The sequence below is a fragment of the Tiliqua scincoides genome, chromosome 3 (genome assembly GCF_035046505.1).
Source record: "Tiliqua scincoides isolate rTilSci1 chromosome 3, rTilSci1.hap2, whole genome shotgun sequence".
NCBI lineage: Eukaryota > Metazoa > Chordata > Lepidosauria > Squamata > Scincidae > Tiliqua > Tiliqua scincoides.
In genome coordinates, this window is record NC_089823.1 from 184,060,987 (window position 1) to 184,076,304 (window position 15,318).

The following is a 15,318-nucleotide window of genomic DNA, read 5'->3' on the forward strand; positions in this document are numbered from 1 at the left end:
ATGTGCCACAGCACTAGCACTGCACAAAATTAAGATGTGAAATGGATTGTAACCACAAGCTTGCAGCTTGATTTATGAAATTTCACATTAGGAAAGAAAAAGGAGGATTAAGGTTAAAGGTAAAGATGGGCAGAGGGGCACAGTTGTGATGAGACGGAATAGAGTTGCCATCCTGTGACAGTTGCCCCCTCCCACTACATTTGCTTCAGCCCTGTGTTACTAAGGCCCAATTCTTTATAATAAGATTTCAGCTGAGGTGCCCAGAAATGCATCTGGTGGCTTCATGCAGGCTCCTCAACGTTAGCTTACTACCAGAAACATGGTGATGGTGTGAAAATTTTCCAGATGACTGAAAACTAGTCACCATGCAATTTGCCCAAATCATATGACCACCTGAGGAGAGCCACTGCCACGAAGAAGCATGCTCAGTAGCCTCCCACAACAGGGCCATAACATGCCCAAGCCTGTGTCACAGGTGGAAGAAAAAAAGGACAGGGAGCGGTTGTTCAAGAAGTGTGCTTACTAAGTATCAAAGTACAAAGTCTATAAGGAACCTGTAACCTTTCACAAACTCAGACCTGTTGAACAACAAATTTGCTCTCTCTCATCTATAACATGGAAACTAAGAAATGAAAAAAAGAATACTACGCCAGTGTTAAGTGCTCCCCTGCCTTCTCTTTAATGCTGTGAATTTTGTAACCCCTCACTGGATCAGAGAAAAGAGCTACGAGTTACTATGAAGATGCTGGTTTGCTTCCCAAATCCTCAGCAACCCTTCTACAATGCCTCATGTAAGATCTCAGCAAGGGGCTGTGCCAGACTACCAAGTGCTAAGGACTACAGGAACCAGCAGGCAGCTTAGGGTGGTGGAGACAGGGCCTTGGTTGAGAATAGGAATCGTCAAGTTCCAGAAAGAGGCAAAGTAGTGTTGGAATGGATAGAGGCACATCTGAGATCAAAGCAGACAGAGATTATGATCCATTGCAGCAATTGGGTGGGGGGAGAGGAGCAGCAGCTAAGTAGAATTTTCAGAGTATCAATGAGCTGCTCACACTGAAGATCTAGCCCAGCTATTTTCAACCACTGTGCTGTGGCACACTGGTGTGCCGTGAATGGTTCCCAGGTGTGCCGCGGGAATTTGGGAGAGGGTCATTTATTAGTAGGGCCATTGCGGATGTGAGCCTCCCATTGATAGCATAGTGTGCCTTGTCAATTGTCAAAAAATTGATGGTGTGCCTTGACCATTTTAATACCTTGCCAGTGTGCCGTGAGAAGAAAAAGGTTGAAAATCACTGATTTAGCCCCAAAGTTTAGGTCTTATATGGGGTCTTGTGAACTGGCAGGCATGGCACTCTAGATGATGCCATGGAAATCCAGAGCCCAGTCCTCTGGACAGGAGATAAGATGCCACAGTCTGACTGCTATAAGTTCCACATCTTCCCCAAGCACCTTACTCTGCTGAACACTGTGTGTTTGTTTTTTAAAGTCAAGCATCCAAATATTTTGGTTTGGTTCAGTAGCGAAGACATTAACTGAAATTATCACTAATGTTTTCCCCTCTTCCTCCTTTCAAAAGTCCTCTGACATGTGCTTGAGCAAAGAGGTTCTCACATGATAAAAAAGACAAAAAGAAGTTTTAAAAAGGCATCTTTGAAATTCTTAAACACTTAAGAACTGGTTAAACAAAAATCAATGGCTTTAAGAAACACCACTAACAGACCTAGTTTTTTGGGGGGTGGGTGGGTTCCTGAGGTCTCTCCATTCCACAAAGGAAAATGAGGCACATAACTATACCCATGCCTACCCAGCTGATCAATATCACACTTGAGTGAGAGAAGAAATGGTGCAGCTAATATGGGCAGCACAGTTGTAAATCACATGATGCAAAATATTTTTTTGTGAATATAGGAGTATTTTGGAAATTTAATCTGTAAATCCAAAGCAAAAGGCAAATAACTAACAAAGGACACTCCTAAGCAAATGTGTCCTTGTTCTTGGACAGCTTCTCAGGCAGACCACCAAAAACTTTGCCACTCATGTTACAAGAACCTTTCTAGATGGACCCAAGAATCTATACCTCTTCTTTTCAGGGTCAATCTTATCAGATTTGGGATTATTTAGAGAAGACTACATACCAGAGTACTTGAATGTGTAGTTATTCCTACAGCTTCAATCCTGACATTAAATACTAGAACAGTATGAGAAGTCTTTTTCATGTGACAAATTCTTCATACTGTAACTTCACTGAAATCAAAACTGTTTGCATTATAATTACTGCATGATTTTTAATATATAAAGTAGTTCCAATGGTTGGCTTGATCCAGCAATGGTCTTCTTATATTATTCAATAATGTATCTTATGGAGCTAGATTATATAAAAACAAACCATCTAAATCCTGTATCTCACAGTGCCTCACTAGGTGCCTCTGGGAGCACTCAAGACAACGTGATACCTGTATCCTGTTGCTATTCCCTTGCATCTGGCATTCAGTAATAAGCCATTTCTAAAACCCGGAGGATGGCCATAGTCATCACAGCTTGTAACATGTTACGGAATTCTCCTCCACAGATCTGTCCAATGCCAATTAAAGGCAGCTCAGTCAGGTGTCTTCACCCCATTTTGAGGCAAGGAGTTCTACAGATTAAATGTGGGCAAAGAAATTGAACACAGTTCTACTTAATAGTTATTTCAGTTTGGTTGTGTATCCTTCCAGGTCACAATGATAGGGAGATAAAATTAAATGTTTTTAACTTCTGATTCACTGGAACTTGTCAGTATTCATACAGAACCACTGAAGTAACAATGGAAAATATAATTCCATGGTCCCTGCTTGGTTTGTTTCAAATTAAAGAGACTATCCACACCAGAGATGAACACTATTAAGAATCAATTACTGCAACTGCATTGATATTTGACTCTAAAACATGAAATGCAAACTCATTTTGGGAACCATCCATAACAAGTAACTGAAACATCTGACAATACTAGGAAGAAATGTTCCCTGGCATGAAAAACAAATTTCTTGATCAAATTAAGGAAGCACCTCTGGTTCAATTCCTGACCTTGGTTTAGAAAAATAAAGATAAAACCAACAGATGTTAACCAAAAAGGTAATGGATTAGGAACTAAATTTCTCTTTCCGACTTCACCCCCAACTCCCACACCCCAAGGCATTACAGAATTTGGCATCTGAAAGAGGATCCTAGGGGAAAATAATTGGAAATTTTTATAACATGGTATTTCCTTATACCACAGACCACAGGAATGCAAACAGCTTTACCAAATGGAGATTTCTACATTGGAAACAACTGACAATCACCCCACGATTGTTCCAGCCCTAAATACTGCCAAAGCCTCAAGCACACAGAAAGGAGAGGATACAGAATATTACACAAATTCTCCAACGGCCACAAGAGTCTGAAACATCTTGACGTTATAGGAAAATAAAGCAGGACATTACTGGAGTGATTTAACTGAAAGTTAAAGCTAAGCTTTATTTTTGTGAAACAAAAATAAATGATTTTTTTGCAGTGGTTGATCACTTACATGAACCCTAGTCAGTTCTCCCTATCCTATTCAAAACTATTTGCAGTATAGCTCATACAATACAGGGGTCCAATTAATTATAGGGTCCAATTAATTTAGGTGAAATTTAATATGGTTTATAGAGCAGCGGCACAGGGATAAGGTTCCCCCTTATCCGCAGTTTCCAGTATCAGCATGGGGGCACACACACGTATGCCCTACGGATACCAAGGGATGCCCATACTTCATTCAGTGCTACACTGCAAAAGGTGGAACCTCTCACAGAGAGCACTCTAGGCTGGTAGAGAAAAACATGTGAGCCACTGGATCAGATCCCATGGCTTCCACATCAGCTGAGATTTAAGCACAGACAACCACTTTATTGGATCTGTTTCTTGTATCAAGAGAGACATTTAAAGAGGGCAGACTGGGTGAGTTTTCTCTTCAGCTCCCAACTCAACAACATAACTCACAGCGATGCTTTTTAAACCACTTCATTGTTATGGCTTGAATCCTAAGGCTCAATAAGAGAAACAACACAAAGAGAACCAAAGAATAATATTCCTACAGTAGCAGAATTTTCACAGACAGAAGAACACATTAGGCAACAAGCAAGAAAAAGAATCACCAGGACTTGTACACAAGTACGCAAATGACCTTGCACACCCATTCACACATACTCTACACTAGCATAAAGCTCTGCAGTCCATTATTAACCTTTTTTGTCAGCTATGTCCATGGAAATGCTTTTTTAAGGCAGGAAGTATTTAAGTTAAGGGAAAGATACCTTTATTTAATTTGAATTAAACTTATTTAAATGATTTTTTTGCAGTGGTTCATCACTTACATGAACCCTAGTCAGTTCTCCCTTTCCTATTCAAAACTATTTGCAGTATAGCTCGTATAATATAGGGGTCCAATTAATTATAGGGTCCAATTAATTTAGGTGAAGTTTAATAGGTGAAGGGCAGGAGGTCTGGCTCAGTTGGTAGAGCTGCCGCTTTGTATGCCTGAAGATCTGAGGCTGCCAGTTCGAAACAATCGGAAGCACCCCAGAACTGACGACACGCTAATATACTGATGAGCTGACCCTCGGTGGCAGAGAGGAGTTGCCGTCAAGTACAGCGTGGGAGGTGAAGGGCCAGAGAGAGGCCAGACCCGGAAGGAATCCAGCTGGAACGAGGAGTTCTATGAAAGACTAGAACTATTCAATTGTAAAAATCCCTACGGGGGTTTAGAACAGCCTGCCCATGTAAACCGCCTTGGATTAAAGTCTGAGGAGAAATCTGACAACCAAAGAAAGGCGCTATATAAATACCTGTATAAATAAATAAAATAAATAGTGGAACAGTGCCATTGGCTGTCTGCTGCTGTGAAGGCTTTGCTGCCTGCACCCTTAACGGAGCGCAATGTGAGCACAATGCCTTTCTGGGCAACGTCGGTAGCAGTGGGGAGTGTGCGTGCTGAAGGAGATGGCAGTGGCCTTTTCAGCACAGTGCTGCTGTGGCATTTGGGTCAAAAGGATGGGTATTTCTGCTCGGCCTTGACCTGCTCACCATTACTGTTCACTAATGGGAAGCTGAGCTCAGCGCAGAGTTCAGCAACTGGAAGTTCAGTGATGATGTGTGATGTCTTTGCTAGATGTCCAGGAGTGGCATTACCACACAGTGGCCTGCCATCCACTCATGGACCCAAGAAGGCTGCTGACCCCTGATCGAGACTGACACAAGGAATATGCAGGCAGGATGATGATGATGATGATAATAAACAGGTATTTATATACCGCCTTTCTTGGTCTTTATTCAAGACTTTATTCAAGGCGGTTTACATAGGCAGGCTGATTAAATCCCCGTAGGGATTTTTACAATTGAAAGAAGGTTCTATCTTTCAAGAACCACAACAGTCCAGGTGTTTCACTCTGATCTGGTTTCACATTCTGGCCTCCTTCTCCCACGCTCAGAGCAGATGGAATCGCTGGGCTTCAGCTTGTCAGCTGCTTCAAGGTTGCACGGTGCCGGTGGCCTCGAACTGGCGACCTTGTGGATGTTATCTTCAGGCAGTCGGAGGCTCTACCCTCTAGACCAGACCTCCTGCCCTGGATAGAATATGCAGTTATTCCAGTTATTCATACCGGAGATGTGTTACAATAGGTGTAGGAACAACAAGTAGCTTCTGATTGGAAAAAAGGTGCAAACATACTTAACGCATAAGAGCAGACATAGTACATCATATTATTCTCCTTTACTACATTTCAACACAGAATAACCTGGATAAGGTTACTCACTGTTTTCTTATCCACAGCACTAGAGCTCATGTTCACAATAAGGGAAAGTTTGGTTAAAAACCCTAGCTCCTTTCTGCTGATTATGGCACAAAGATTCATTTAATCCTTATTCTCTCCTAAACAAGATTATTCATAGATGTCTAATTATTCCTGCATAATGGCAAGACTAAACAAAAAGTGACTTGCTGGTTTCTGTGAAAATGTGTATTTAATTCCCCATCACTGTTTAGGTTAACACACCTGATTATAGCTGTCTTGACATTCTGAACACAGATCCAAGCACAGTCCTGTAGCTAAAAAGGCAAAACGTCTACTTTTTTGCAATAGGTTTGTCTAATTAAAGGCCAAGATTTTGGCAGCTGGACAGACAAGCATTTGAGATTATAGAAGGCATTTAACAGATTTTAAGATTAGTTTAAGATAATTCTTTAGCTGCCTTAGTTTAAACTTCTGGCAGTGATTATACATTTTGATCACACACTACAGACTTATTTGATTTCAAACCTAATACTCAGACTTAGCTCTGCTTGTCAAACAGTTGTAAAGCTCTTTCAGTTAAAGGGGGGGGGGGGTTCAAAGTGCTTTTAATTGTACAGAAATTCTTTGGTTTCAAGAAACATACTTGTACCTTGTCAAGCATATCTGCCAGAAACCAAGAGTCTTGTTACTTTTTCTTTGAGATGCATTCCTTCATACCATTCACCTTCATCTCTCAGGACCCACCGGAAGTGATGTCATGACCGGAAGTGACATAATCAAGCAGGAAAACTTTGAACAATCCTAGGCTGCAATGCTACCCACACTTATCCAGAAGTAAGTCCCATTTACTATAATTGTTAAAAATTTTCACAGTAGCTTGTCAAAAGTACAGGTCTGTAACATTTCCCCAAATGCAGTCACATACTGTGGTAGCATCAAGTCTAATATATTAAAAATAAAACAGTGAAATGTATGGGAACCCACCTGAAATTGGCTCACGACCCACCTAGTGGGTCCCGATCCACAGTTTGAGAAACACTGCAATAATGCATTGCTTTTTAGTAATGTGCAGTTTTTAACTGGAAACGCTGGGTATAAAGTCTTTAGATAAATAGTTCCAAGACTTCAGAAACTGAGGTATCTGCTACAGAACTAAGCTATTTGCATTTCAAAAAGGTGATTTAAAAAGGGATCTACTGTATTCTTTAGGGGCCACAGTTCTCAGTTTATACAAAGTTGTAATTATAAAACACAAATTACAAGACTGCATCCTTCTCTCAATACACACAACCACAATGGTTAAACGCTACTAACAGCTGAGGCACTACCTAGAAGGCTCACGTTTGCTTTGGCTATACCCGCCAAACGCATACATTTGGCTATACCCGCCAAACACATGCATCACTGATTGGCTTATCATCCATGACATCCTTTTGTTGGCAATCATAAAATGAAAAACATATCTTATAGAGAAGTTCATTTTACTACAGAGAGTCAATTGTAAAGTTACTTGATTATAAATGAAACCCATTGCAAAGTGGAGTCAGCTGCGTAGGATTACAGAAGTTGGGCTCAGCTACAGTTTCATAGTAGTTCATGATCGGTGAGTGGAAGGGGCTTTGCTTGTGTCTCTCTGTACTGCAGTTTGATGTAAATTGATGCAGGAGGACACAGTCCTTGGATGAAAGGAGCCAAATAGAAGCTGGCTCTAAATGCTTTATCATTCTGCACAGCCATCTTATTAAAGGGGGCAGGGGTTTGCCACCCAATGAGCTTATTGTTCAAGAGGAGGTATGTACCCATGCCTTAAAGTTCAAGATTGATGCTTTATTCTTTGTGAATTTTGAGTACTCAGAACTCAGCAGCAACTTCTCAAAATTCTCCACGTAGTGGAAGGCCGTGCTGATGTCAGGGACAAGGAGGGTGCAGTTTCTACTTACCTACAGCCAGCTGCAACCTCCTGGGAAGATCCAGGGACCCTGCTGACTTCACTGCAGTGCTCCCCAAGTCTTCAAACTTCTGTAAAAACTAAAAAAAATGAACTTCCTGTTTGCATTGCAAAACCAGTTTTTTTACTTTTTACAGAAGTCTGGAGGCTCCCCGAATGCCCCAGAAGGTTGAGCTACCTGCAGGTAAGTAGAAAAAGTCCCCCTTGTCCCCAGCAGCAGCATGACCCTAGGGATCATGTTCCTGCCTTCCTTCCTTCTCCGCCCCTTAAGGTACCAGAGGTAGGACTTCTCAGGCTGGGGCACAGTGACACCCCAGTTTGAGAACCTCTGGCATAGTGAATTCAAGGGGGCTGCTACAGTTTAGTTTCTTACAGATGAGACACAGCACTGAAGACTTACAATGTCTTTGTAATAGCTATTTGCAAATATACAAGCAAAGTTTTGGGAAGCAGGCAAGTTCCTACAGCAGCAAGTGCAAATGTTGACCCTGCATTAGATTACTAAAAAAAGCAAATGCCCCCCAAAGAATTCCTCAGTTTGAGCCAACTCCACCTAAAAGCTTTTGATCTCTGTTCAAATTCAGACTAAAACTGTTTTACTGCCTCTTCCATTAGCTGAAGACTATCACCATCCAAAAGGCAAGGATATTCACAGCCATCAAGAAACAACTTGTTTTTAGTCAAGTCCCTAACCACTATAGGAAGTAAAGTGGTCAATCTAGGTGTGTTTAATCAAAACAATCAGAAGCATTGTTTACTTGCAAGCTACAGGTGTGCATGGGGGAGGTGATCTTGATAGAGAGATATATTCCTTTACACACCATTTCAGGTTGGAAATTCCACTGTCACCTTGGAATCCTACTTACCACCAGATTAGCAATAAGCCCCCAAAGTGCCAATTTGAGGAAATCAGGCAACCTGTTTATTGTGTAGAAAACTTAACAAGTCTAACTAGTTTGAAAACAAAAGTAATACTGGATTGTGAGAACCACCCTTTAAGGCTGCAATCCTATGCACACTTACCTGGGAATAAGCTGCACTGAACTTAACAGAATTTACTTCTGAGGAAACATGCATAATGTTGCAATGTAAGTTAACTGAATTTTTATTTTCTCTGTATAAAATGTACACTTGTTCCTAACAAGCCAAGAACATATAGCTATCAGTATTTTTTCCATAACTAGCTATAAGCCCATTTCCATTCTAATTTTAAAATTTCATCCAATTTAAAAGTAATTAATGATCTCAAGAGAAAAAGATTTATTCCCATCTAGAAGGGAACTACATCCAGTTTCCTTCTAGATGGGAAGACAGACATACTTTCCCAGTTAGAAGGGAAAGTACAGGTTGAGTCTCTGTATTCATGAGGTTTCTGTTCCCAGAACTCACATGGATGGTAAAAATTGCATTAAAGCAAATCTGTTTAAAAAAACAATGTCCTTTTGCTAGGTGATTTAAAAACAGCCTTGCTTACCGTTGTGATGTAAGACAGAGACATTAGGCAGACAATCCATCAGTCTCTTTCCAGGCGCTTAGAAAGAATGCAAAGTTATTATCATTCTTTCACGTGCTCAAGGGGATGGGAGGGGTCACATGCCTTGGAGTGAAGCTGTTCTAAGTGCCCGGAGAGAGAATGATTGACTGTCAGCCGGCTGCCCTCTCTCACATTAACAAGGCTATTGTTAAATAACTTTTTCCCTTTAATTTAAAGGCCTCTTCTTACTGCGTTGAGATAAAACTACGGGTGGAAAATCCGGGGATAATTAGGTTATATCTTTATGCGGGACTGCTGCCCATGTTAGCTTCCCCAATCCTACTGCAATGTCTCATTTAAGTTTCCATATGTCTTGATGTCCTTACTGTGTATGCTTTCCCATACCCACTCTATCCATGGTAACCAAATCTAAAATTTACATCAGCTATTTTGGAGGTAGCTAACATTCTTTATAATAGGCAGTTTGGCCCTTAGCTGTGGCAACTGTTGAGGTGACAAGCACATTCAGCACACCATTTCTGTCATTCATCTTCTGACTCTCAACAGAGCACCATCACACCCTAGTCCACAGGCGCATATTCAAGGGGCTTCACCATGAATTACATGACAGCAGACCAAAACTGCAATTTAATTTGCTTCAGGCCACCATTTTAAAATTTTCTTACAAGATATAAGCAAATGAAGTGGCACAAGGTTCTGCAGCATTTCAGCTTTTGGTCCCTAGCCAAAATTAACAAAGATTCACAGAAGCTATTCATTATATACAACAAAGATTTAACACTTAAAAAAAACAAAGTCAGGTTTCTGCAATCAGACTACAAGAGAGAAAGACAACAAAACGTAAGCAAAATAAACTGTTAACTCATCAAGATAAGAACAAGATAGAGGATTAAGGAAAAAATAAGATAAAAAGACATGTAAAGCCTTGGGTGCCCTTCAGGGAGAAAGGCAGAATACAAATAATAAATAAATAAACGTAAAGACTAATTAATCTGAAATTAAGTTTTCTCCTAAAGGCTTACTTAAGCTAAAAAACGTGACTTTTATGCAGCGTAAAATAGTTTCAACTCAACCCCATCTTAGTTTTATCTTCCCTGTAACTTGAAGCTGTATTGTCTTAACAGGTGAGGTTTCTCACTATAAATTACGTACAACAGAAGAGACAGGCTTATCAGTCCGCAGCAACTCTTGCTCCTTTAATCTTTCATGGCAGTGGTCATTATTCTCAAGGAGGCTAAAAGTTCAGAAATTATCCTTCCCAGAACTCTATTAGTTTCAAAATAGCATGGTTATAAAAGCTAGCAAAGTACATACACAGAAACAGCAAGTTTTTCACTTTTTCTTTCAATGTAAAAATGGACATCCATAAACAAATACTTGTTGAACATAGTAATCGTTCTATGTGAGCAGAGCAAGTATGAACACCACCACAACTGAATATCCCAACTGTGAAAGTCTGACCATTCAGTAATTTATTGAACTAAGCAAAGTCCTCTCAAAGCACTGACAACTTCCTACAGCTCATCAGCACAACTAAGTTAAACATTATAATTATTTGTCAGGTACAAACTGAGAGTCTGTTGGACCAAAACAAGCTTAATATTCATGGTGAGTAAAAATATTTAAGAATTTAAATGCTTCTTAAATATTGCGGCTCTCAGATATCTGAAGTTTATCATATGTGGCTCTTACATTAAGCATATTTGGTCACCCGTGCAGTATAGCTATCTTCACATTCTATCCAGCAAAATATGAGCAACCATTTCAATGGGAGAAGCAACTCATACGATGTCTGAAGTGTTGCTTTACAATGGTTTCAACAAACACTTTCTAAAAGTGTTTCCCTTTTCCCTCCCACGTAGGGGAAAAAATACATACAGATATTTCCACTCCAGATCAGTTTCATTCCAAACTCATATTCAAGCTTTTGTGCCACAGCTTTGTATTTGCACACTAATCAGACTGCTAACATTGTGTGGGAGGAGTGTATCCTATTCGTTCACACATTTCAAACAAGTCTGGCAATGCTGGTGATAACATTCTATTTCCAGAAGGCTGCTTGTTGGGAGGGATCAACAGCTCAAAACTAAGTTGCTTACATGGGCTGCCACATGCCAGAGCATTATTTCAGTATATGATTCCACTTGTAATTTGTATTCACATTCTACCCTGATTTAAAAGATGGCATCCAGGAATCAATTTATAGACGCTGAACAATTAAGGAGAACTGCATAGCAAAATAAATTTTTTTATACTGTACAATTAAACAAAACCTGCAGAAAATAAAGATGCTAAGTTTATTTTGAATAGAAATTAAACAACAAATCTGTTCACTAGGACTGCAATTTTCACTTATGCTTTCTGTCAATGCCCTCACCAAGTTCAAAACCACCAACATGTAGAATATCTGTAGCACTTTTCAACGTTCAAAGTGCTTCACACAAATTATTTTCCCAAAACAATTACCCTATGTGCACTGTCATTCTACAGCAGGGCCTGAACCAAAATGCTGCATGTCCCCAACCTTACTGCCCAATTGGTTCAAATTGTTCAACTCACCCTCCCTTCAGTGTGCAGCAGGTTTTTTCTTCAACATGCACCTCAACAAGCTACTGAGAAAAATCAGACCGCATCAGGCTGTTCTCTGGATTTTTTCCTCTCTCTTTTTCATTTAAATTTATTGTCACATTTTACCCGGTCTTTATGGAAACAGCTTAAGGTGGCTAACAAATTTGAACAAGTTCAAATATCTATAAATATACCTATAAATACAAATACAGTAACAGTCATCCAAAAAAATACCCACATAAAACTCATGCAGAGCCTTCTCTTTTTCATAAGCAGCAGCATAAAATAATTTAGGGTGCAATCCTAACCAACTTTCCAGCACTGGAGGTAAGGGCAATGCAACTCCAAGGTAAGGGAACAAACATTTCCTTACTTTGAGGAGGCCTCCGTGAGTGTCATCCAACTTCAGGATGCAGCATATGTCCCATTGGCACTGCTATGCCAGTGCTGGAAAGTTGGTTAGGATTTAGGCCTTAATCAATACAAACAGCAGCCCAATAGCAGCAATAAAGTAGTACTGGAAGTAATCAAGAAAATGAGCAACAAGTAAGTAGTATATGGAGGTTAAAATGTCCAATCCACCTCCCAAAACTCATACTCAAAAAGCCAATCCAAACAAAAATCTACAAATGTCTATTTCTGTGTACCCATGAGTCCCCCAAATATGTAGAAGGAACTACCCTGCCTTGTGGGTAACCTTATCTTATAGGTAACCCATTATAGAAAAATGGATAGGTACTCAGCTACCAGACTTTAGTATTTAGATGACAGAAACAGAATGACAAGATGGGAGCAAGGTCAAGAGAGAACAGCTTGCTTAAGCGCACCTAGTAAGTACAGGGCAGAGATGAAATTTGAACTGAGGACCTCCCTATTCATAGTTCAGCTTCTATCAGCTCTTGAGTTCAGCATATATTTATTCTGCATGATGTTGCATGCATGAGAGACTTGTGTACCTCTTCCAACCTGCCCAACACACTCTCCACAAGTCTGAGTTCCATCCAATGCACATCATTTCAGAAACTAAAATCCAGTTTGGTGACCGAGAAGGCATTCCTCATTACCACAATGATGCACAAAAATGGGACAGAATGAAATACTTCAAATACTTTAGAGTGTGGGTGGGGCAGGGGCATGGTGTATAAACTGTTAAAGAGAATTCAAAGTTCAGGGGGATAAGTGCATCAATTTCATGAGGGGGAAAAAGAAACAAAACACTCTTTAAAAGCATTCTTACAAAGGTAAAAGTCAAAATGGATTCATACTTTCATCCATCTCATTAACAAAAGAGACAGACCTAGCTAGGTGTAAGAGGATCGATTCATCAGCACCCACACCTACTGTTTGAACTACACTCAGCCTTCAGATGTTTTTGCTAGAAATAAATGGTCTCTGTGTCTGACAAACACAAGTCTTTGATGTTGAGCAGAAGATTGAACCATTCCACTAAGAACATGAAAAAGTATTTCTTCAGAGATTACTTTCTCTGGGGAAATACCTTCTATCAGCCCTACATGGCAAAAGCAAGAAGTTATGCTTAAGCAACAGCTTACTCCCATTTACCCTTATCTCAGCATGAATACTCAAGGCGGGGTGGCGGGTTATCTACTTTAAGTACTTTAAGGCAGTGTCTGTGAGCAAAATAGGAAAATGTGTCAAGGATTAAATAAAAACAGGTAAATTCAGGAAAAAAAAATTGAGGTCTCCTGTTTGTAACTACTGCCCTAATTCATTGTTGTGTAATCCGTTAACCATCCGTGAATATATTAACAATTGGCTATTTTTGAAAGTAAATTTGATTCTTCTTGATTGTTTCAAGAGGCAACCACTTTTGAGTCAGTGTGAGTATGTCAGAAATTGCCCAATGTTTAATATATCCCACTAGAATATCTTCACTACTTCAACAATGAAAATATATTTTAACTTTCCCTTTTTTTCAAAGCTAAAGATGACTAGGTTATATACACTGAAATTCTGATTTGCTTCATCTTCCTTCTACCAGTACAAGCCAGTACAAGCATGGGGGGGGGGGGCTTTGAGGATGGACTTGCATTACACTATTCTAAGAACGACCACGATCTTTCTCCCCCTAGGGCAACTAGTCTTGCCCAGTGGAAGCATATTATTATTAACAGTATTTATATACCGCTTTTCAACTAAAAGTTCACAAAGCGGTTTACAGAGAAAAATCAAATAACCAAATGGCTCCCTGTCCCAAAAGGGCTCACAATCTAAAAAGATGCAAATGAATACCAGCAGACAGCCACTAGAACAGACAGTGCTGGGGTGAGGTGGGCCAGTTACTCTCCCCCTGCTAAAAAAAGGAGCACCCACTTGAAAAAGTGCCTCTTACCCAATTAGCAGGGGTAAAAATAAAACCTAGAGGCATTTTGAAAGCAGCCATGATTTGCTTACTCTGGAAGCAGCTGGCAAAAGGATCTGCTCCCAGGAGTAAGAAAGGCACAACTGGTGTTGCCCAGGATGAGTTGGTGACAATGGTAACAGTTTCCCCAGAATACATGGCAAAGAAGTATTTTAGAAAGCCAGGCTTGTTAGCCTCTCCATCCTCCTTTGCTTTATCCAGGCTGCAGACGCAAGGAACTCTGCTCAGCAAGCACTATATATGTAACTTTATATATTAGTATTTTCAACTGTGTATGCACATGTGTCTAAACTTTAATCTGTTTATTTATACAGATTATATACATATAATACATAACTCAGAGAACACACACTACTTTTTGTGAAATGCAGAGGCAAATCAGGTAACTTACTTTACAGGTTATTTGTAAGGATAAGTAAAGTACAATACATCTGAAGCATTCCAAACACTCAAAAGCAGTATGCAAATGCTAAACAGTATCATTATTGTATGTGCAAGTATAGTAATGAAAGGGTCAGAAAATGTCTACAGGCGTGCCTCCATATCCATGGTTAAATGGAGCCACAGATACAAGTGAACACTTCCCTCCCCACCCTCCAGAGCCGAGGGAATTGCCTCCAGAGTCCTCTGAGCCCTAAAGATAAAAAAAGTCACTGCTGGTTTTTCTGTGAAACTGGAAGTGATGTTTTAATGCCTTTTAAGGCATTGGTAGGCCCAGGAAATCCTCTGAGGCTTCCCTGAGTCTCCCAATGCCTTATAAGACATTAAAAAACATCACTTCTGGTTTCTCCATGAAACCGGAAGTGACTTTTTCACTTTAGGGCTAGGTCTGAATTCAGCCTCTGCTGCGCTCAGAGGACCCTCCGGATGTGAGGGGAGTGAAGCCTCCATGGGGGAGAACCCGATACATGGATAAGAGGGCTCCCCTGTATACCAAGTTCTGCCATACCAGGAAACAGAGCCTAGAGTGGGGCTATGGAGATGTTTGTCAACACTGTTCTTCACTGTTCCTGTCAAGTTCTAGTTAAGGGTCTGCAATCTGCTGTAGAGAGGGGACAAAACTTAATTCTCACCCCTGGAACTACTTGTAGTATCACCAAAGCATGGGGAAGTTTTGCCCACTGTGCAATGTTGT

General features: G+C 40.3%; 1 protein-coding gene across 5 annotated transcripts in view; it reads right to left on the bottom strand.

Moving 5' to 3' along the window:
• The window catches only part of ADD3 (adducin 3), a 174,898-nt gene that overhangs the window by 102,004 nt on the left and 57,576 nt on the right, over positions 1–15,318 (bottom strand). Inside the window, exon 2 of one of the 5 annotated variants that reach the window (XM_066618836.1) lies at positions 7,730–7,817. The exons of 3 other annotated variants lie outside the window; for them this stretch is intronic. The gene's annotated coding sequence lies outside the window, so the exon portion shown is untranslated. Of the gene's footprint in view, positions 1–7,729; positions 7,818–11,110; positions 11,170–15,318 lie in introns of those variants that run through there. One more of the 5 variants, XM_066618834.1, reaches the window with a different exon arrangement.